The following is a 21,821-nucleotide window of genomic DNA, read 5'->3' as shown; positions in this document are numbered from 1 at the left end:
AAATCACATTATCGCCAAGGAAATTTCGATTAAATTCATCCTAAGAAGCAAGTTTATATGTAAAATAAACGACTTACCTTATGTTTTGTCCCCTACGTGAGATCCGTCCCGTTGTCGGCGTTTTATTTTAATCCAGGGATTAAATCGTCCCGCAATTTTGAAAAAAACTTCAGAGAATGCAAGTTGGATCGATTATTCTTCAGCGGCTTAACAGCCTGAGGATGTTCGACTCCGACAGGCAGGGTAAAACGACATTTTAATCCCCCTCCACCGTCAAAGACGCCAAAGCCGCGCACACGGCCAGTGGCAGAACTGCAGCGCCGCTGAAGGTAAATATTGTAACATAGCTACTGGTCCCGTCTCTCTCTCCCTCACCACTCACCCCTCCTCCCTGACCTCTGCAGCAATGGCGGTCCCATCAATCCTTCTCCCCGGGTCCGCCTCCTCCGCCGTTGGGGTAACTCACCCTCACAGCCTTCTCGGAGGTGATTTTCTCCACCAGCTCACCGAAACTCGTGGTGCCCACCGTGACGAACACTGACTCCAACCCCCCCTTCACCCGTGGCCTGGCGGCAGCGGCAGTGAGCAGGCAGGCAGGTGGGCAGGGTGGGGACAAGCTGAGCAGCAGCAGCGGGCGAGCAGGGCAGAGCCAGGCCAAGGGGCAGCAGCAGGCAGTTGGAAAGGAAGGGTGAGCTGGAGTGGGCAGAGGGAAGGAGGGAGAGTCGGGTTGCAGGGTGGCCGAGCAGTTTGTGTGGAGGTTGAGACACACACACACGATGCAAACTGCAACCTTCACGTGGTCTGCCCTGTTTCAACGAATGCAATCAACCTGGCGTGCACGATGCAAACTGGTCCAATCGTCAGGTCAATGGGATCTAAACCACAACGAACAATGAATGACCTGTGGAGGACGGAACTGCAGATGCTGCTTTTTATGGATGGAGGGAGAGAGAAAGGGAGTGACTGAGGGAGGGGAAAGGAGAGGAAGGGAGAGGTGAGGGAGGGATTTGGGGGGGGGGGGGGAGGAGGAGAGGGCAAAGGTCCTGGGGAGGTGAGGAGGGAGAATGGGGGGATTTAGGGAGTGGAAGGGGTAGGGAGGGAGAGGGGGGAAAGTGGGGGTGGTGAGGAGAGTGGGGGAGGAGGGGAAATACAGGGAGAGGAGGGGGGAGGTAGGGAGTGGGGAATAGGAGAGGAGGGCAGTGGAGGAGATCAGAAGGGATAGTGGGGGGAATAGAGGAGGTGAGGAGTGGGTGATAGAGGGATAAGAGGTGGATAGGGCTGGGGAGAGGAGTTATGGAGGGAGGGAGGGAGTGAGGGTAGGGGAAAGGAGAGGTAAGGAAAGGGGAGGGAGGGATTGGGGAGGGGAGGAGAGAGGGGAAGAAGAGGGAGGGTGAAGAGGAGGGGGAGGGAATGCTGGGGATGAGGGGAAATGAACCAATCCTGCGCGGTTGGGGTTATGCGCGAGTGGTGCGATATTGCGTTTGGGGACGGGTTGCATTTGGGGAAGGTGAGCAGTGGGATATTGCGTTGGGGGACCAGGCCTCCCATGTGTCAGGGACCCAATGAGTCCCACTTAGTCTACTCCTTTAAATTTTGCTCTTCTCATCTTAAAGCTATGTCCTTAAAGGGCCTGTCCCACGAGCATGCGACCTACATGCCGCATGCGGCAAGCACGACCAAACCAGAAGCGAGGGCCGCAGGGAGGTCGAGTGAGTGACGTGAAGTTCGAGCAAAGTCCGCGGGAAGTTTCGCGCGTGACGTGGCGTCAAGATGCTGCGTACTGCGTCGAGACACTGCGCACGCCCATCGAGGCGGTACATACGGCAATGAGGCGGCTGCGGGCCGGCACGCCGTTGGCGCGCAGAATTTTTGAACTCTGTCAGTTTTTCGGAGCCCCACGCGATGTCGGGACCAGCTCCGCACAACTCCATATGGCTCCGGCGATCGAAGTGGGACCGGCCCTGCGAGGCCATATGGCTCAAGCGACCACGTTAGGTCGCGCTTGCCGCATGGACTGCATGCTTGTGTGACAGGCCCTTTAGTCTTTGACAGTTCCACCCTGGGATAAAGGTTCTGACTGTCCGCACTATCTATCCCTCTCTAAACTTTATCCTCTTCTATCAGGTCTCCTCTCAACCACAGCCATTCCAGAGAAAACAATCCAAGTTTTCCAACCTTACCTTTATAGCTGATGCTAAGGAAGAAGGACAAACATTTTTCAGTGACAGCATCTTTCATTGTGATGTGAAAGGGAATGCATGCCTAATCTGCTCAATTTCTCCTCATAAGAAAATCTTTTTGTTCAAGGAATCAATGGTGTTAACATTGTAGCATTCCCTCTATTGCAGGAAAATCCTCCCAACTGTGGGGAGATTGATAAGAGTCTTTACCCCCTTGAGGTTGGATTGATCCACAGGGGCAGTTTTAACTCCTCAAATAGCACAACAGAATTCCTGTCAATTCCATGTTAAGCAAAATTAGGGTTGTATCATGATTTTTTTTTTAAATAATGGGTTGATCGAAGTACATCTATTTTTCCATTTTTGCAGAAGGGTTTATACAATTGCATTCCTGTTGAAGAAGAATTTAGTCCAAAAATGATCCGTTATTCCTTTGCAAGAATTCAGCTCCATAGTTGCGACTTTTTATAATATTGACATCAATCTAGAGTTAAACCAACCTGTCTTCCCACTTCATGAACCTGATAAACCATGAACGTACCTCGGTGACTGCCAATCACCACCCCCCCCACCCCCGGACACTTATTATTATTTATTCAAATCGTTTGCTATGTCGCTCTTCCAGGGAGATGCTAAATGCATTTCGTTGTCTCTGTACTGTACACTGACAATGACAATTAAAATTGAATCTGAATCTGAATCTGAATCTAAAAAGGACTTGCATTCTATATCTAAATCCCCAGATTATTGCATTAGGGGTTTTCTTCAAATTTTGCTTTAGAAAATACTATAAAAGAGGCAGGTAATTTTAAAACAATTTGAAACGGATATTGTTTGTAGTCGAACTTCCCAGGCTAAATAACCACTGTGATAGAAGTAAAATGAAAAGAGCATTAAGATAAAAATGGAGAAATTGGAGACGAAAACTTTATTTACAAATTTTTTGATGCAAAATGTGTACATGTTTCTTCTTAAATTACATTGTGTGAACCAAAGCAGTATCTAAACTTCTTATACACACTTATACTATGGAGCAATAACTGATTCCAGATGCAATAATAAGCTATGTACATGTTAACAATCACATCAAAAATGATCGTGTAGATGCCAGTTTGTCTTTGGCGTTATCAAGTGGGCACCTCCCTTCACTGGTGTTTCATTGAGTTAGGCCAACAGTTCTGTAAGGTATTCTTGTCTGAAGGTAAGGCTTGGTTGTGACTAGCACAAAGGACACGTCCACACCGGGTTTGTGTTCCAGAGCAAGAGCACGTTTATTCGGCAATCACTGCCTTTTATCTTGAAGGTCACGACCTCAGTCACGAGGCTCATGCTCGAGTTTCTGTTACATTGATTGCAAAGACATCACAGACATCCCATCTCCCTCTTTACTTTTAAAATGTTACAGGCACTTGTATTTACATTATATACATATTACATTTATTACATAACGTTATATACATATTACATTTATTACATAACGTTATATACATATTACATTTATTACATAACGTAGCAAGAAATCACATCTCCCTCTTCATTTTACAGATCATACATCTCCCCCTTTTCACTTTGTTTATCAATTCCCCTGATGTCCACTTAATTTTACACTCTAGCAGAGGGCCTCTCTCAACTGCCTTCAGCTGCGACTGGGAGACTGGCTCCCACCTCTCATCTAGATAGGCTTCTGGGGACTTCTTCTGGCATCTAGGAGATGGGCTCCTCTTGCCATTTCTCACCCCTGGGAGACTGGCTCCTCTGACTAGGTGTCTCCTACTTAAAGACCCTTCAGGGAGACTACTGCTGGATTCTGGAAGACGGGCTCCTCTCTCCAGGTTTCTCCCATCTGGGCGTCTGACTTCTGATGCTCCATCCATGGCTATCCAGGGGTTTTTTACACATTGCTACACAGGGCTACAAGAGAAGAGATGATGAACTGCAGTAATCACCTGCAGCTGTTGAAAACACAATTTACAGACACAAACTTAGTTTGGCCTCGATGAGCCAGTAGAGAAAAGATAATTAACTGCATGATCAAGACAAAACATTGATTGCCCCCCAATTAGTACACCCAAATCACCTGTGCAGACTGAACAGTACCAAATGCATGTTTTTTTAACTCACAGCACAATGGCAGTGTATATCAGTAGAAAAGAGCAAAATAATTACACGGTTCTGTATTATTTTTACAGAATACACAATACACAATACAATTTATTTGTCACTTGAACCTCATAGAGGCTCAAATGAAATGTTGTTTCTGCAGTCATACACACAAGAAAAAAAGACCCAAGACACAACACAATTTACACAGACATCCATCACAGCGCATCTCCTCCTCGCTGTGATGGAAGGCAAAACAACTTATCTCTCCCCTGCACTCCCCATTCCCTCCCGATGTCAGAGTCAAAGCCCCCCGGCGGGCGATGGCAATTGTCCCGCGGCCATTAACGCCACGCCGGGTGATGCAAGGCCGCGCTCCGGGTCTTGTTGTTGGAGCCCCCAGCGGGCGCTAGCAAAGTCCCGCAGCCATTGAAGCCGCGCCGGGCACTGATGTAAGGCCCCGCTTCAGGCACTCCTCGACCCCACAACTCGGGCGGGTGAAGTCGTCGTTGCAGAAGCCCCGAAAAGCGGTCTCCCAGCAGGGACCCGCGGGCTCCCGATGTCATTGTCCACCAGACCTGCGGTAAGCCTCCGAATCCCCGGCGTCGGGTCGCAGCAGCGCGCCACCACCGCTCCACCTGCTCCGAACTCGGCCAGCCCCGTGATGATGAGTAGGTCCGCAGGCTCCGTGACTGGAGCCCCAGGTCGTTCCTGCTGGAGGCCGCTCCACGTTGCAGCCCCAATGACAATGGAGACCCGACAGGGAAAAGGTTGGGTTCTCCGTGCAGGGGAAAGATTTTAAAAGTTTCCCCCGCCCCCACCCCCCTCCACACACACACACACACACACACGCGCACACACACACACACACACACACACACACACACACACACACACACACACACACACACACACACACACACACACACACACACACACACACACACACACACACACACACACACACACACACACCCCATCAAAACAAAAAAAACTACATTAAAACGGGACAAAAAATAACAAAAAGACAGACGGACTGCAGAGGCCGCTGCGACGTGAGTCGTGCCGCCCACCGAATTTACGTCCAAAAGAACCGAGGCAGTACATATCTGTGAAAAAAAAACAACAGTACCGAGGCAGTATATATCAGGTAAACAAAACCCAATTGGGAGAGACCCATTTCTTACAGTATGTCATACAGCATTTCAATATAATTTATTTTACAGCACTTTTACAGCACTTCCACATGTGTCTGTGTCTTTGCTCTTCGCTTCTTCTGCTGTGACTTCATCTCTCTGCAGGTCCCGCTTTTCAGCCCTCCGTTGGCTCTCGGGCTCACCTGGTTGCTGCCATGCCAGTCGCTGCTTCTTCCGTTGGGGCTGCACCTCACTCTCCTGTGTCGGGACTGCACGTCTCTCCACCGCTGGTCACTCCAGACCTCCAATACTGTTTGCCTGCTGACCTTCCTCTTTACCTTGTTCCCCTGCGTCGGAGCTTTCATGACCGGGCTGACACTCCTTCCGGCCAGGCTCACTCTGTTCCGTCAGTCTTGTCGTGGCTCCAATGTCCTGTTTGAACCTTCCTCTTTTACTTCTCTTCCATGGAGGCTTGAGGCTTGTTCTCCTCTACTTCTTTCCCTTTTTTCTTTGTTTTCTTCTGACACCATGTAAGGTATTCTTGTCTGAGGTAAGGCTTGGTTGTGACTAGCACAAAGGACAGGTCCACACCGGGTTTGTGTTCTAGAGCAAGGGCACGTTTATTCGGCAATCACTGCCTTTTATCTTGAAGGTCACGACCTCAGTCACGAGGCTCATGCACGAGTTTCTGTTACATTGATTGCAAAGGCATCACAGACATCCCAAGTTCCACACAAAGGATCAACAGTTAGTTCTAGCACCCCCCTCAATACCAGAACCCCCCCCCCCCCCCCTTCAAAACCTGCTCTCACCACCTATGCTACCGGTACCTACGCAATAAAGGAAACTACAAATTATGAATTTTCTCAAACAAATGTCTAACACTCTGTCTTACACTGATCCATCCACGCTACTCAACCTCTGCTTCGTAACTTCGATAACTTCATCATAACTTCATCGATAATCTCATGTAATTTGTATAAAGTGTAAAAAATAATTAAGGTCCCAGCATCTATCCCTTTGGCACACCAGACGTGATATCCTGTCAACCAGAAATAGACCCATTTATTCTGCATCTCCCTGATATCCTCCCTTGTTTCCCAAGTTATTTTTCCAAGTAGTACTTTACTTAGCAATGTTACAAAATTTTGAGATTTAAAAATTCAAGTCTGCAATTTATCCCATCAGATAAAGCATAACAATAAGTTTAATTTGACACCTAATTCACTTTCATATCTCAAGTAAAAGAAATGTTATGGCCATTTTCATACTCGGAAATTAGCATCTTGTTCCCTATTGATTTTCTATGGACATAACAAAAAAGCTGTGATCGTGGACAGTCAAAAGCCCATAACCTTCTTAAAAATTAAGAGAACTGAATGAAATTTTCAGTTATCATAGATTGAAGCATTCTGAAACAAATATAAAATAATCTTACTTGGATGACCTGAAATTAAAGCATATAATTAGTTAGTTACCCAAGTGTAGCTAATTTCAAACTTCAATCACTAGATCTAAACATCTATCCATTTCTTAATAAATGATTAACATTTTTAAATAGCCCAAGTGTCCAAATAATATTCACAAATAATTCACAATAAAACATGATTTTTAAATCTCATTTACATCAATTTATAGGCCAAATGGAAGGAATTTAGTGTTCATTTGCTGTAAATTAAAGTCAATTTAAATCGGCTTTCTAGTGGGTTCCTGTGAACGTTCACATTGCGCTGGATTTGTGCCCTCAAATGCTGAGAAAAATACTGCGGGATATAAAGAGCCCAAAATGAACTACTCGCTATAGAAAACTTTATACACAGGGTTATATTACAAGCCCCATTTAATGTAAAAAATAAGGTACATACCTTTAATTGTTTGCTTTATAAAACCCTGGGGCTGCGAGAGGTTGCGGAGTGAGAGAGTGATTTTTAAACTACTATAAATATTATACAATGCCATAAAAACTAATAATACCTTTTGCGACGGGGTCTTTCAGCGATTTTCCGTTAATGATTTACTAGGCTGAACATTTTCGATTGGAACAGCCTAGTAAAAATCGCGTTTTAAACCCGCCCCCTCTAAACAGCGCCAAAATCACGTACACGGGGTGGGGCAGATGCTCAGCCACGATTCAGGTAGGTTTTGTAACATACCTACTTTACTAAGTGCAAGATGTTAACGTTCACCATCTGGAAAGGACGAGCCAGCCACATCTATGTTTGCATTGGGGCAGTGAGTGGCTGTGGTCAGCAATCCTAATGCATGAGGTTGGACTTCGCTAGTTCATACGTTCAGATCAATCCAAGGCAAATGCACACAGCTTCGGTCGCTGGCCTGAAGTTGGAACATCCAGCAAATATTACTGAGATAGGCATGATGGTAATACTTTGGAACCAACACTCTGTGGCATCACTACACCCAACATTAATTTAACAACAGCACACACCACATTCTTGAGATCGGTATGATCGTCTCACCTACTCCCATCTCCCACACAGGGATGTTACCGAGCCTGGTGGACATGAGTTATAGGGAGGGACTGGATAAGTTGGCGCAGAGAGAGGGGGGGGGGAGGGGGGGGAGAGAGGGAGAGAGGGCCCCTCTCTCTCTCCCCTCTCTGTCTTCTTCTTCTCTCTCTCTCTCTCTCTCTCCCCCTCTCTCTCTCCCCCTCTAGAGAGGGAGAGGGGGGGGGGAGAGAGAGAGAGTGTGAGAGGGAGAGAGATAGAGCACTGGAGGGAGAGAAACGTCAAAAGGGAGAGATAGAGAGAGGGAGGGTGGGAAGGCGAGAGGAAGAGGGAGAGAGAGAGAAACGAAGAGAGGAGAGAGAATGGAGAGAGAGAGACAGAGAACGAGAAGGGGATAGAGAGAAAAGAGAGATAGAGAGCTCTATGCAATAAAAAGAAGATTCTACAACATCCAAATTCCAATAAAAATCTGGCTTAAAATATTTGACTGTAATCCAGACTATTGCGCTTTATGGTAGTGAAGTATGGGGTCCGCTCAGTCACCATAGCTATATTAAATGGGGAAAACATACAACAAAGGCCCTGCATGCGGACTTTGGTCGGAACATTCTCCGTATACAAAGAAAAACACCAACACGCGCATGTAGGGCGGAATTAAGCACATACCCACTGATAATAAATATTCAGAAACAAGCACTAAATTTTTGGAATCACCTTAAATCTAGCCCCCCAGACACCCTCCAGTTTAAAGCCCTTCAAACACAAGAGGGGAACCCAGAAAAGCGTTCCCTGTGTCAGTTGGTACTGAGACTAACTACCCCTATTCAGTTAAACCCTATCCAGTTAAACCCTGACTGGCCCCAGATCAATACTGGCCCCCCAATCACCAGTTAGAGTGAACCAAATTATCAAACAATGTAAAGAAACGTATTTGGAACATTGGGATAAAGAAACCAAAAGCCAAAGCAGATTAGAATGTTACCGTGCCCTAAAAAGAGATTATAAATTGGCAGACCATCTCTCAACTGTTAGAGACATAAAGCAGAGACAGACCCTCACCAAATACAGGTTAAGTGACCACTATTTGGCAGTTGAAAAAGGAAGACAGAAGATATTCTGGCAACCAAGAGAAAACAGAATATGCGGCCACTGTTTGACAGATGAGGTTGAAACAGAGGTGCACTTCCTCCTAAAATGCAAAAAAGCTGAAGTTTCCTGTCAGGACCAGCCAGAACTTCAGCTTCAGCGGCATTGATGCTTTACCGAGGATCGCCATGTGGTAAGCTCCGGAGTGCTGAGATCGCCGACTCCAACATCGCAAAGCTGTGTTTGCGGACCTTCCAGCTGCGGGCTGGCCACTGACTTTTACATCGCGGAGACCTGAGATCTTTCGCCGAGGTCATCAGTGTGAAATCATTGCCCAGCGCGGGCCTGTGGACTTCGGGAGCCGGCGCAGTCTCCGGTAGGAAGTGGCCGATTCAGAACTCCAATGCCACTGAGAGTGTTCTCACCGAAGCTGGAGCTCCATCATCCCGGCATCATTCACCGCCGCGAAAGGGCCTGAAACATCGGGCTTTCCGCTGCGACGACTGCAGAGGCCTCAAATAGGCCCCGACTCTCGGGTGAACACAGAGGAAGAGGACAACTTTTTACAGCCTTCCCCTCACAGTGGAAAATGTGATTCTGCTGTGGGGGGACGTACATGTTAAATTTCTATAGTGTGTTGTTGTATTTTCTCATTTTTTATTTTGTATGGATATATGGAAACCCAAATTCTTCATTGTCAGCACTTTGATTTCAAACGCAAGTTGATTTAAATGTGCTATATAAATAAAAATTACTTACTTACTTACTTACAAGGTGAGTCAATAGGCGAAGGTGAATTGAACTGAGGGGAAGTGGATGAGAAAATACCAGTTTGGGGAAAAGTGTGAGGTGGACAGATACAGTGGATTGTGAAGGGAAAATAAACAGGGTTATTGTGGGCTGTGGGTGATTGGGAATAGTAGGTCGATCAGAAGGAGGTCAAAGAGTCTCAGATGGAGGGGCCAAAATCTTTAAATTGGATAATTCAATGTTCATGACATTGGGTTGTAGACAACCCAAACTCATCTGAGCTCCTGTTGCTCTTGCTTGCATTTGCCCCCACCTGGAAGTTGGGAGAGGCCGATGATGAGACCGATGGATAGAATGGCTACCAACGGGGATCTCCATATTGCCACTGCAGACCAGAGCACAGCCTTTTGGCAAAACCGGTCACCTTTGTATACGCTTGGGTCTCACCAAAATTAGAGGAGACCACAGTCAGAGCACAAGTTGAATAATTGAGATAGGAGGCGGTGCAAGTGAAATCCCAGTTGCCTTTTAAACCTTGCCTCCAGTCTTTGATGTTTCTGGCCTGGGAAACTGGTTTAATTGTCTATCTATGACGAAATGGCAGATGGGAGAAAAGAGTTACGACCAAAACAAGCACTATCAATGTTCTAAGAGATGATGCCGGACCTGCTGAGTACTACCACCCAGAAACCATTGTGTCATTCACCCTTAAAAAACTAGGGCCTTCGATTGTCGTGATCTGCATCAGAGAAAGCTCTTCCGGGGTCAGCCGCGCATTTGTTCACGCCACCACCGCCTAATTCTCCGTTTCATCAGGTCTCAGACATCTTCCACAGGAGATCGCAGAAGGTGGTAGAGTGCAGGGAGCCACACGGAAACGAGGAATCTGTCGTAGCGAAGGGCTGAATAAATTGAGGTTGGCAGTGCTACAACACAAGAGTGGAACGCACTATCAAAACCGTGGGAGTGGACGGTGGCACAACATTTTTGGGCGGCAGCACGCGCAGTGCGCACACTCACACGCCTGGTGAGTGGCTTCGCGAGGCTCCAAATCCAGCGCTAAATGCAGCTAACTGTTGCCTGTTCGCCAGGATAACCAACAGCCCGGTCTGGACTGACAGGATACAAGCACTGCGCTCCGCGCTGGCCATATTTTCCCGCACCTCTCACACATGGGGGGGCGGGGGGGGTGGGGGAGGGGGACGTGTCCCTCTGGACCCGCGGGTTTTCCGCCCTGCTACAACCATGAGCCCCAAAACTGCCACGTCAACGGATGGTCTGCAGCTGGGAAGAAGAGAGCGCCAATGGGCACATGTGGATGATATCGGTGACTGTGCCGAGACATTTGGTAGTGTCTCCACTCCGCCTTGCTCGTCTGTCCAATGTCGCACCGGACAGTGGCCCCAAACTGGAAGAAGAGCAGTGAGCTCGGGCAATATTGAGATATCTATGAGGGGACAGGAAACCCTACGCGCGCGCCCTCCTGTGCTAAACTTGTATGGTTTCTCACTTTTATTAAACCCGCAGATCATGGCAAAATACAGGCAGGACAGGGTTACTGATTGGGATGATCAGCATGACACAGTGAATGGTTATTGCGCTCGAGGGCGATATGGCTCCTACTGTGTCTATTATCAATTGTCTAATGTCTTTGTCATGCGCCCTCCTCTCTAAGCAGATGGGTCCCGAACCTAACAGCTGAAAAGAAGTATTAAAATCCCTCGGTATTGCGAGACCAGTTGGAGTTCACTTGCCCGATACGGTTTTGTGCTTGTATTTTTTAGTTGCCAAATAATCCTGCGGCCTACCCAATGCTGATTGAAACTGCAAGACGTGTTTTCCGTTCGAATACGACAAAGCACAAGGGTATGTCAACGGTTGGATATATGGTGCGCAAAGCATTGCAAACAACTTTTTAAATTAACGAATGCAATGCTGCTTGTCGAAATTGATAAGTAAGTATCTAATCGCAACATTTTGTGTTTCTGCATAACCAACAAAAGTATATCACACTATAGTCGTTCACGGAGGTAAAACAATGTGAAGCATGAAGAAGGAGGAACAATTCTGCATGTGGAACAAGTTCAAATAAGAGGTTCTGAAGGACAAAAACCTCAGAAATGATCAATATTAGTAAAGGGCAATATTCTTTTTGCTACAACAAGGATATTATCATGTATTTCATTTTGCTGTTATAATGACTAAAATTTATACTTCCCAAGTATTCTGTCATAGAAGCATACAGCACTGAACAAAACATTCTATGTAGTTCACCTGCCACATTTGGCCTTACCCTACATCTGTAATGTCTAGCAACATGTCCAACAGGCAGTTGTAGGCTGTTATGGTACCAGCAGCCAATATTCCATTAGCATTCCACTCAGGGTTCCTATTACATCTTCCTCTCACCTTATACCATGTTCTCCCGTTCTGATTTAACCCAGGTCTGGGTTTAAAAGACTCGCATCAGATTTCTGCGGAGTTTAATGTTATAATAGAGCGACGGTTTCATTTTCTCTTCTTCTTTTCTAGGGTATAGTTTCTCACTTACTTCTTCTAACTTCTTTCATAAGGCTTTCCTTCCCCAACACTCGTGCCACTTCTGACTATCTGCAACTTTCTTACTTTCCTTAGTCACCTTTGCTTAAAGCTCAAAAAAAAGGAAGCAGTACAAAAAATGTATTTAAGATATATTGTTGTGTAGGATTGTAATTTTACCGTACTTCTAATAAAAATAAAATTTAAAAAAAAAAAAAAAAATCAGATTTATACATCTTGAGAGAGATTCTGGGGATGGTATAAAAATATTGTATTTGGAAGATATAGCGAATTGGATGTAGTCAGCACGTCTTGATGTGGGAGCGGGGTTATTAAGAATTTTAAGGGAGTTTTAGGAAGAAGTATAAAAAAAGTTGATGAGGGTCGCAGTGTGTTAAGGAATGCAAGGGATCCGGAGAGAGTGAGCTGACTGCAATTGAGAATGCCTCATAGAAGGAGCAGAGGGATGATGGTGGAAGCGTTGTTTTTCAGATGGAGGCCTGTGACTAAGGTGTGCCTTCGGGATCGGTGTTCCACCATCAAAAACTTGCTGGCTATACCCAATAACCATTGTCTACCAACTACATATTTCCATTACCATCAACAGACTCCTCTCCAGTTACCTTGCTACTTATTGCGTAGGGAAATTCGATTCTCTGGTATTCCACCTGTGGGGGATTTCAAAACACCTCTGGTTCTGTTCTGCCATGGGGCATTTCAAAAGCATCTTGCATTAGTAGAGGCACCTGCAAGTAACACAGTCCAAGGCTTTCCGGCACCTCACCCTTGTTAATGAGATTTTTAAATGTTAGTCAGGACTCCTTCTCTCTGGAAAACTTATATTGCTGTCCGGACCTCAAGGTTTTTATAACAAATTTTAAATTTTTATATTCATTTTCACACAAAAATATCTTCAAATTTTGAAAAACCAAATTGCAATCTCCACCTGTGCAGCTTGAGGTTTGATTTGTTAACAAAATATTATGTTTTGGAATGATGTGCCGACACGTGGAATGTTCTCACCCATCAGGCTGATTCAATGAGATTTTCAAACTGGGCCCTACCACAAAATGAGGACTTCAGCTTGTGGACAATCTTTCATTTTAAAGCTGTGGGACTAGTGATTACAATGCTAAAAGCTGCTCCTCCCCAATTAAAGGACTACAATTCGAGTATCCTAATTCCGTAATTCCGATTGGGACTATTGCTTTAAGAGGGAGAAGGGGCTCCTGTCCAACAATAACCTGTTAAAGTGATCCCCCATTCTTATTTTTACAGTTCCATCCAAACAGCCTCATTGGGACCAAATCCTAACTTCCTATCAGTATAAGCTCTCCCGGCCTCCACACTCTGTGGGCAGCATTCAGAGCCAGTCACGCGTGTCAAGGACGGGCTGCCGCTGTTCTCTGGAAAAGCCATCGTCCCCTAACAGTATTCAAAACAATACTTGTCTCTGAGGAGAATGGCCACACGGGATATCTCTACTCTCTGCAGAGGGCGAGAGAAGCGGGGGGCGAGGAGGGGGGCGGGGGAAGAGGAGGGGGGGGGGAGAGAGAGGGGGGGCGAGAGAGGGGGGAGAGAGGGTGTGTGCGAGGGGGGTAGGTGAGGGGAACGGGAGGGTGGTCGGGGTGTGTGGAGGGGAGGGGGAAGGAGGGGGAGAGGCGAAGGGGGAGAGGGAGGGGGAGGGAGGGGGGAGGGGGAGGGTGGAGGGGGAGAGGAGAGGGAAAAAATGCCTTTTTACTTCAAACCAAACCCAAAACAACCCTTTGAGGCAGTGCTTTTTACCTAAAAATAACAATATTTCATTTTAAACCAAATTAAGGGTACTACCAGTGCTGTAGACATTTGTTCCATGTCATTCAGAGCTTGATGAGGCACACCCACGTTGTAGAGACTGAGGCACACCATTGCAGAGAATGATTTGAGGCACCACAACTTTCCTCGTTTTTATCGGTGCCTCCCCATACATCCAGAGGGGCAGCAGAGAGAGAGATGGGGCTTTTTAAAGCCATACTATCTCTGTCAATTTCATCGACGGGGAAAAAATCCTTGGCACACACATCGGCGGGAGGGGGGCTTCTGAGAAGAGGTGGCAAACTGCGGCGTAGGTGCGCGTTGCTCTCGGAATCGCAACACCCGATCGCCCAAAAAAAGGTCAAGAAAGAGTTTTAGTATAGTATGGGTGACGAAGATTCAAAGTACTCTCTTTTTCCATTTTGCAGACCGTTTATACCAGTGTATTTCGCTTGCAATTGCATGTCATCATTCTGCGGAAAAGATTGACATTTAAAAGTTCCAAATATGAAATGTTAAGGTTTTGGGCTTTGCGGAATCAGCTAATTTAATAGTGAAAATCTAGAGTTAAACCAACCTGTCATCACACTTTGAGTCTGAAACCAGGAGAACGAGGTCTATATCTAAATATCCAGATTATACAAAGCACTTTCGTCAAATTATCCTGAGAAAGCACTATGAAAGAGGCATGTCATAAAAAATAATTATGAAACTGATATGTTGTAGTAAACTTGCCAGGCTAAAGATGTTCTACGAGAATACAATAAAAATAATTTAAAAAAAAAGAAAGTACAGGTAAAGTGGAGAAAATGTAGATGTAAATCTTATTACAAATGTTTTGGTGCAATGTGTACTGTTTCTTCTTAATTATATCATGCTAATCAATCGCGATTAGTTGCCTTGACATATTGTTTGCATAAGAGCATGTCTTTTTATTCATAGTTTATTTTAGTTATTATGAATGTAGTAGTATTTACTTAGCATGTCATGGTTTGCCTTGTAGTTTAAGCATTTAGCTTCTAAAAGGTGTAATGTGTTTTTCAGTGACAGCAGCCCATGTTTTTGGGCAACTTGACAGAGACGGAGCCAAAAGGAAACACAGATTAAAGAGATGCAGGTCTGAGATGGTACAAGGAGAAGCTTTCTTAAGTTCAAAGTATTGATGTAAAATTGCTATGGTTGAAATTATTAGGACAATAAATGAAGAATTTAGGCACTATGAACGATTTGTCATCCTGTTATCCAATAAGTTAAATCGATAATCTAGCTGGCTTAGCCATAATAAATTATATGAAAACCAAAGTGAAATTTAAGCGGATTTTACTAGGTACTGATAGGAAAGAAAATGAAAGATATGATCATATGCAGGTGTTGCTGTAAAGGCATAATGCCTTTACTTTGATGAAATTCAGAGGAGCAAAACCGCGAATAATTCCGATATTTTGGGCTTTTAAATCTCCACGGCAAATGTCGGCTTTCAACTTCCGCGGGATTGGCACTGTCAGTCCCTCTTTAATTACCTTAGTTTTATCTGTTGTTTAACTGTAATCTCAGGTAGATGTGCCCCTCACGGTTACCCCGGAATGGCACATAATTGCAGACAAAACCTGCCGTGTTCTATGCTGTTAACGGGTGGGAAAGTGCATGTTTTTCCGTCCACTAACATGTACCGGAACTCTAGATGTCCTCACACTTGAGATTTTTGGTAACGTGGGTGCGGATCTACGCTTCCAGTGACCTTTAGTGAAATCACCCTATAAAATAGGTAACGTAGAATGTTTCTATTTGAGCCAAAGCATTGTTACGTGCTGCTATCCTGTGACTCCTTTACAATCCAGTACAACAATTTACCTGAAGGAGCAGGATAAAACTAGACAATCATGCGAATAATGAGCCCCATTGCTTAAAATCCAAAACCGCAATCCCCAGCCGAACTGTCCAGGTCCAATGTGGTAAGGAAAATGGCGCCGTTGGTTTTACTCATTGGAGCCACGCCAGACTCTCGGATCTGGACTGCACGCAGCGGCGCTAACCCCGATCTATAAATGTGAGCATTGGATGAGATCAGTACCAGCTGATCCGCAGCAGCGTCGTGTCGCAGGACGAAGAGCGCAGCCGACTCACCAGGACTGGACTGAACATGCAGTGGGGGTCGTCACCTCATCTTTCATTGCGGCTCCTTGCTGCTGTCTCTGCAGCTTGTCGCGACGGGATCGGTAACGGAGTTTTCAAAAAAAACAGTTTCTTTGAACTTGCCGAACGATTTAGACATTGGCTTACAAACTGTTACATTGATAAGTATTGATTCGGACAAATAAAGTTATTGGTACTCCTATTGCAAAAACATATTGAGAAAACCGTCTGGTGGTACCAGAGTGTCTCAAACTATGCTTTTCAGGAAGGGGACATGAGAGATATGGTAAGGACGGTTGTGAAAACGAAAGATCAAGTAGGCGGAAGATGGACGGAAATATAGAGTATTTCACGATTCGCAAGGAAGATCTGAAGAAGTCTCGACCAAAACTCACAATCCTTCTGTCAGAGAGCTGCCTGAAACCGCTGAGGTAATCCGCATTTGTGTTATCTTTTAGGTGGGAGCCAGTTATTGCAGTCCTTCATACATTGCATTTAGGTTTCTATGTCTGCTTTTTATTTTCTTGATCAGTATAAGATTTTCAGTGAGAGTCTCATCGAACCCGTACAAGATTCGGGTTATCAGGAAATTTAAAGACATTAAAAGCAACATCTGCAATTTTTCTAGACGGGGGCGTCTGCATTCAGCCAGCCCAAATGGGATTTGGATAAAGGGTCCTAGATAGGCTTGAAGGCTAGCAGAGTCAGGGGATATGGGGAGAAGCAGGAACGGGTACTGATTGTGGTTGATCCGCCATGATCACATTGAAATGGCGGTGACTGGCATGAAGGGCCATCTGGACTACTCCCTCCAACCTTGTCTATGATCTATTGGCTATTACACTCACTAGTGTGCAGCACAGAGGGAAGGAAAAAAGGCAAGGCGTTTCTAGTTATTTCAACGCTTATCATAAATATTGAACAGTTAGGAAATGGAATGGGCAAAATTGTTGACTTATAAATGGCACATCTGCCATAAGTACAAAATATATTAAATTATGTAAAGTTAAGTTTTGCCTATCATCATCCTTTTTCATATCAAATCGTGTCATAGTTGCTGCAGAATATCGCAAAACAAATGTGACGTTTGTGGTGATGTTAATTCGAAAGAGTGACAAAATGTGAAAATTCTACCATCCCAAACTGACAAATTGGACTACTTGTATTGACGCCACACAGGACTCTGAGATTCCGCCCGCCCTCAGGAAACAAGTATACACCCTTGCCACATCTCTCCCGCTCCCTGCACTTCTTGCTCCCACTCTGTATCTCCAAGACAGAACAAGGATACATACAAAAAAAGGAAATCCCGCTGGAGGGATTCAGCGGATAGCCAACATTTGTGAGTGAAATGAAACAGTCAAGTTGTGATTGTAGACAAAAATCTATGGGAGCGAAGGAAATAGCGACGTTTCGGGTTGTTGAAACCCTTCTCGACCCGGCAATCACCTATTCCTTCGCTAATGATGCTGCCTCACCCGCGAGTTTTCTCCAGCATTTTTGTAAACCTTGATTTCCCAACAGCTGCAGGTCTTTCTTAAATGAGGCGTTCCATCTGTCTGAAAGAAACAGAGGGGGAATAACCACGAGAATGAGATGAGAAAAAGAGGGCAGAGAGCTGGAGCCAGAGATGCAAGGGGAAGGTGGATTACACGTCAGACATTGATTATCAGAGTACCAGTCAGGTGGGGGGGGAGGATGGATTGAGAGAGTTGAGAGTGACAGCGGCGGGGGTGTTGGACAAATGGCTTCCAGATTCTGGCATCTGATAGGGTAAAGAAGATGAGAAATGGAACTGAATTGGGACAGTGCCGGTGTAAACACCAGGGAGATGAATGGTGCGCAGCTAGTAGAGAGGAAAGGGAATCCAGTGAGTTCTCCTTGATTTTTGCATATCTTCCAACCAGCTTCATCACCAAACACGTCATTCTTTGGACCATTCTACCAGCTTCCTTTCTTCAACATGATCTTAGAACATCTTCCCAATATGGCCTTTCTGCTTTTTTTAAATCAAAAAAATGATCAATTAATTAACAAATAATATTACAATACAATAAAACAAACCAAACCAAACTACCGTAATACAATACAACATATATCCTTAATAAAATGCTATATAACTAGGGTACAATCCTTATTTGAGGAATACATTCAACACCCAGCGGAGCCCCGTTCTGATTTTGGCGTGGGGCACTAGCACCAGACGACCTGCTTGTTCAACCCTCTTTTTTTTTCTTTTTTTCCAGGAAAAACCTCACTGCAACCAGAGAGGGTATAACATGGGGCCCTCCATCTCCTCCATCACCTCACCAGGCTTACCTAAATTCCCCTTCTAGGGCAGGTCAGGTATTCACCGCTCCTCCTCATATTTTGCCTATGCATTTAGTGCTCTCATGTAGCTCCTGGCAACAATGGATAAGGGAAATCATTCTTGGGACATTCCCCCTCTGACTGTAAAGTATGACCGTGTTTTGATGGGCTCGGCCTTGGATAAAGGTTTTTTTATGTACATCTAGCATGAATCAGTCTGAAAAGGTGTCGACTGAAACGTCACCTACCCACTTCTCCAGAGATGTTGCCTGATTGCTGAGTACTCCGGAACTTGTGTCATTTCACATTCAAACTAGGGCTTCGATGTCGGCTGTCTGCACCAAGGAGCTCTGCACCGAGCTATGCTTTGTCAACTCCACATAACCCCTCCACCACCGATCCTCCGCCTTCTTCCCTCGGAGTCAGCGCCCGACCTCTTCCACGGAAGAAGCGGCAGCTGGTGAGAGTGGAGAGAGGAGAGCCCCAGTTAGACATCGGAGCGGGTCCTTGCGGTGCGGCGGCAGGAATAAATTGCTGTTTGGCCGTGCCGACAAATGAGCCCCAACAACTGCCGCATCAAAAATGAATGAACAGCAGCTGGTGAAGGCCTCACGGGTGCACTTTGGTGGTGATGGCGGTGATTGTGCCGAGCACGTTGGGGAGTTGCTCCCCACAGTATTCCATTGTTCGCGATCGCCTTCCATTGTCGCAAGGCAGGGCCAAAATGGAAAAGAGCAGGAGCTAAGGCGACGCTCTTTCTATTGTGAAGTTGACAGGAAAGCCATTGCCATGTCCTGTAGTTCGCTTGTTTTTTTCCACTTTTATTAAACCTCAGGTCAAGGCACAAACCACCTGTCCGTCCACCTCTCTAAGTCAGTGGGTACCAACCAACAGGTAATACGAAGCATCCAAATCCCTGCCGTTGCGAACACCCAAGCTTGGCTTCATTCGCCCGCTTCTCCAACATGCAATTTAAAATTCTAAGGAAATGGTTTCAAGTAGAATCCGTGTTTTTTTCTATTCGATTGCTTGAAATAATTCTATATCACATTGGCTTGCAATAAACACAGTAATTTAGGGAAAAATGGGAGCGGCTACCGGCCCATCCACGAAGCTTTCCAAAAAAAGGGGGTGGCATGACGGATTACAAATGTTTTATGTGAAATTCTTATGCATAGCGCAATTCACCAGCACGAAGCGCAAAGGTCCCTTGTGGAGGGGTCTAGGGATAGCTTAAGGCCCAGGAAATCTGGGGTTTTAAAGCTCTCTGGGGCATTAGGAGCCTATTTGTGCGGCATTTTGGCACCAGAATTAATGACCAATTATTTCAGAACTATTTGGTGAGTCAAGAGTAATGAGTGGGTGTATTGGGATGATGGGCGTCCATGTTGTAACATTTTTTTCAATCAGAACTGCCGTGGTTTTAATAATCAAGTTGTACTGTTGTTAAAGGGTGCCTGTAAAAAATGTTATAAAGAGCATGCAAAAAACTGTTAAATTAAATACTGTAAGATTTTGCAGTCTAAAAAAATGTTTTTGAAATGAGTTTGTGTGTGATTTGAATCGCCTGTTACTGTTCAACGTGTCGTGTGTGTTGTAGGCACACTTTAATGGTTCTCCCGCCCTGACAAACTTTCACATCACATTCCATTTCAACATCAAATATTGATGTGAATACAACATTTAGTTCGAATTAAATTCCATATGAAATGAAGTCAAAACTAAAATGGTGCATTACAGTACTATGATCGCTTTCAACTAAACCTATTTACTTGTCTACTATTATAACAAATTCTAGTTCCATGATGAATCATAAACAGCTCAACAAATCACATTTTCGAATTCCAAAAAGACAATTCGTGATGGTGAATAATTGCAGTTGCCAAGTTCATACGAGCATTTCCGATTTTGTTGGGGACATCGGATTTCTACAAAAAAATGCTATAGGGGAAAGTATACACAGAAAACTGGTTTTTGAAAAACTGAATTTTGCATGCAACCTCATGTATTCTGAAATGCAGTATGGAATACTGAAATCAGTACTACTGAAAACAATTTTGAAATGTGAATTTATTAATTCTTGATTTCAACGTTAGCCCATTCACCAGCTCAAACATTCTGTGTTAAATGCGTACCGTGCTGCCTGGTGCTGCGTACACCAATACCTATGACATGCAGAGATATTTATTATATATATATATATTATATACAAGAATAAGAATTTAAACTATATCGAACAAACTGTGGATTTGCACCAAAAATTAATGAGTAATTTTAAACCCCCAAACTACTGCCTGCTGTCCCATTCACCTCAGGGCTGCTGTAAAAACCATTTAGCAGTGGTAGAGTGCTGCTCACAGTGCCAGAGACCCGGGGTTCGATCTTGGATAGGGTGCGGTCTGTAGGAGTTTATACATTCCTCCCGTTGACCCGCGTGGATTTTTCTCCGGGTGCTCCGGTTTCCTCCCACACTCCAAAGACGTCTGGTCAATGGCTGGTATGATTGTTAAATGGCCCCGTGTGTGTTAGGATAGTGGTAGTGTGCAGGGAGCGCCTGAGGCGTGGCCTTGGTGGATTCCACGTTGTATCTTCTAAACTAAACATAATTAAAGCTATGTATGAAAAACTGCAGATGCGAGGTTTTTTTGTAAACGAGGAATGTAACACAAAATGCGGGAGTAACTCAAGCGGGACAGGCAGCAGCTCGGGAGAGGAAGGATCCAGGGGGAGTTCGGGTCGAGACCCTTCTTCAGACTACCACAGTCATCTACCTCTTGAACACTCACAAACCAATATAAGAACTACCAACCATCTTGGTTGCAATAAGGTATTTGGGGCCTTAAGGCTTTAGAGATTAAAGCGCGGAATCAGGCCCTCGGACCACGGAGTCCGCGCCAACAGCGATACCCCGTGAATTGCCATATCCTACACACAAGGGGACAATTTTACATTACCGAAGACACTTAACATACAAGTTTTGGGAGTGTGGGGGAAACCGGACACGGAGAAAACCATGCTGGACCCAGGGATGATGTACAAAATCCACACAACAGCACCCATAGTCCAGGGTCGAAACCCGGTCTTTGATGCTGTGAGGCAGCAACTCTACGCTGCACCACGTGCTGCTCCAAATACTGTTTTTGTAACGTATTACTGTTATTGTGTTAATCTTGAATAGATAATGGTTATATGGATAGATATTGTGTTATTATGAATATGTGCTTGCAGACTTGTTATGACGTGGCAAGTTACTGATTTAATTGTAGGTTTTTTAGGTGCATATAAACATTTAAAACCTTCTTGCCTTGCAGCAGGTAAACTAGAGCTAA

The sequence above is a fragment of the Leucoraja erinacea genome, chromosome 2, assembly GCF_028641065.1.
Source record: "Leucoraja erinacea ecotype New England chromosome 2, Leri_hhj_1, whole genome shotgun sequence".
Lineage (NCBI taxonomy): Eukaryota > Metazoa > Chordata > Chondrichthyes > Rajiformes > Rajidae > Leucoraja > Leucoraja erinaceus.
This window is presented reverse-complemented; position numbering follows the sequence as displayed.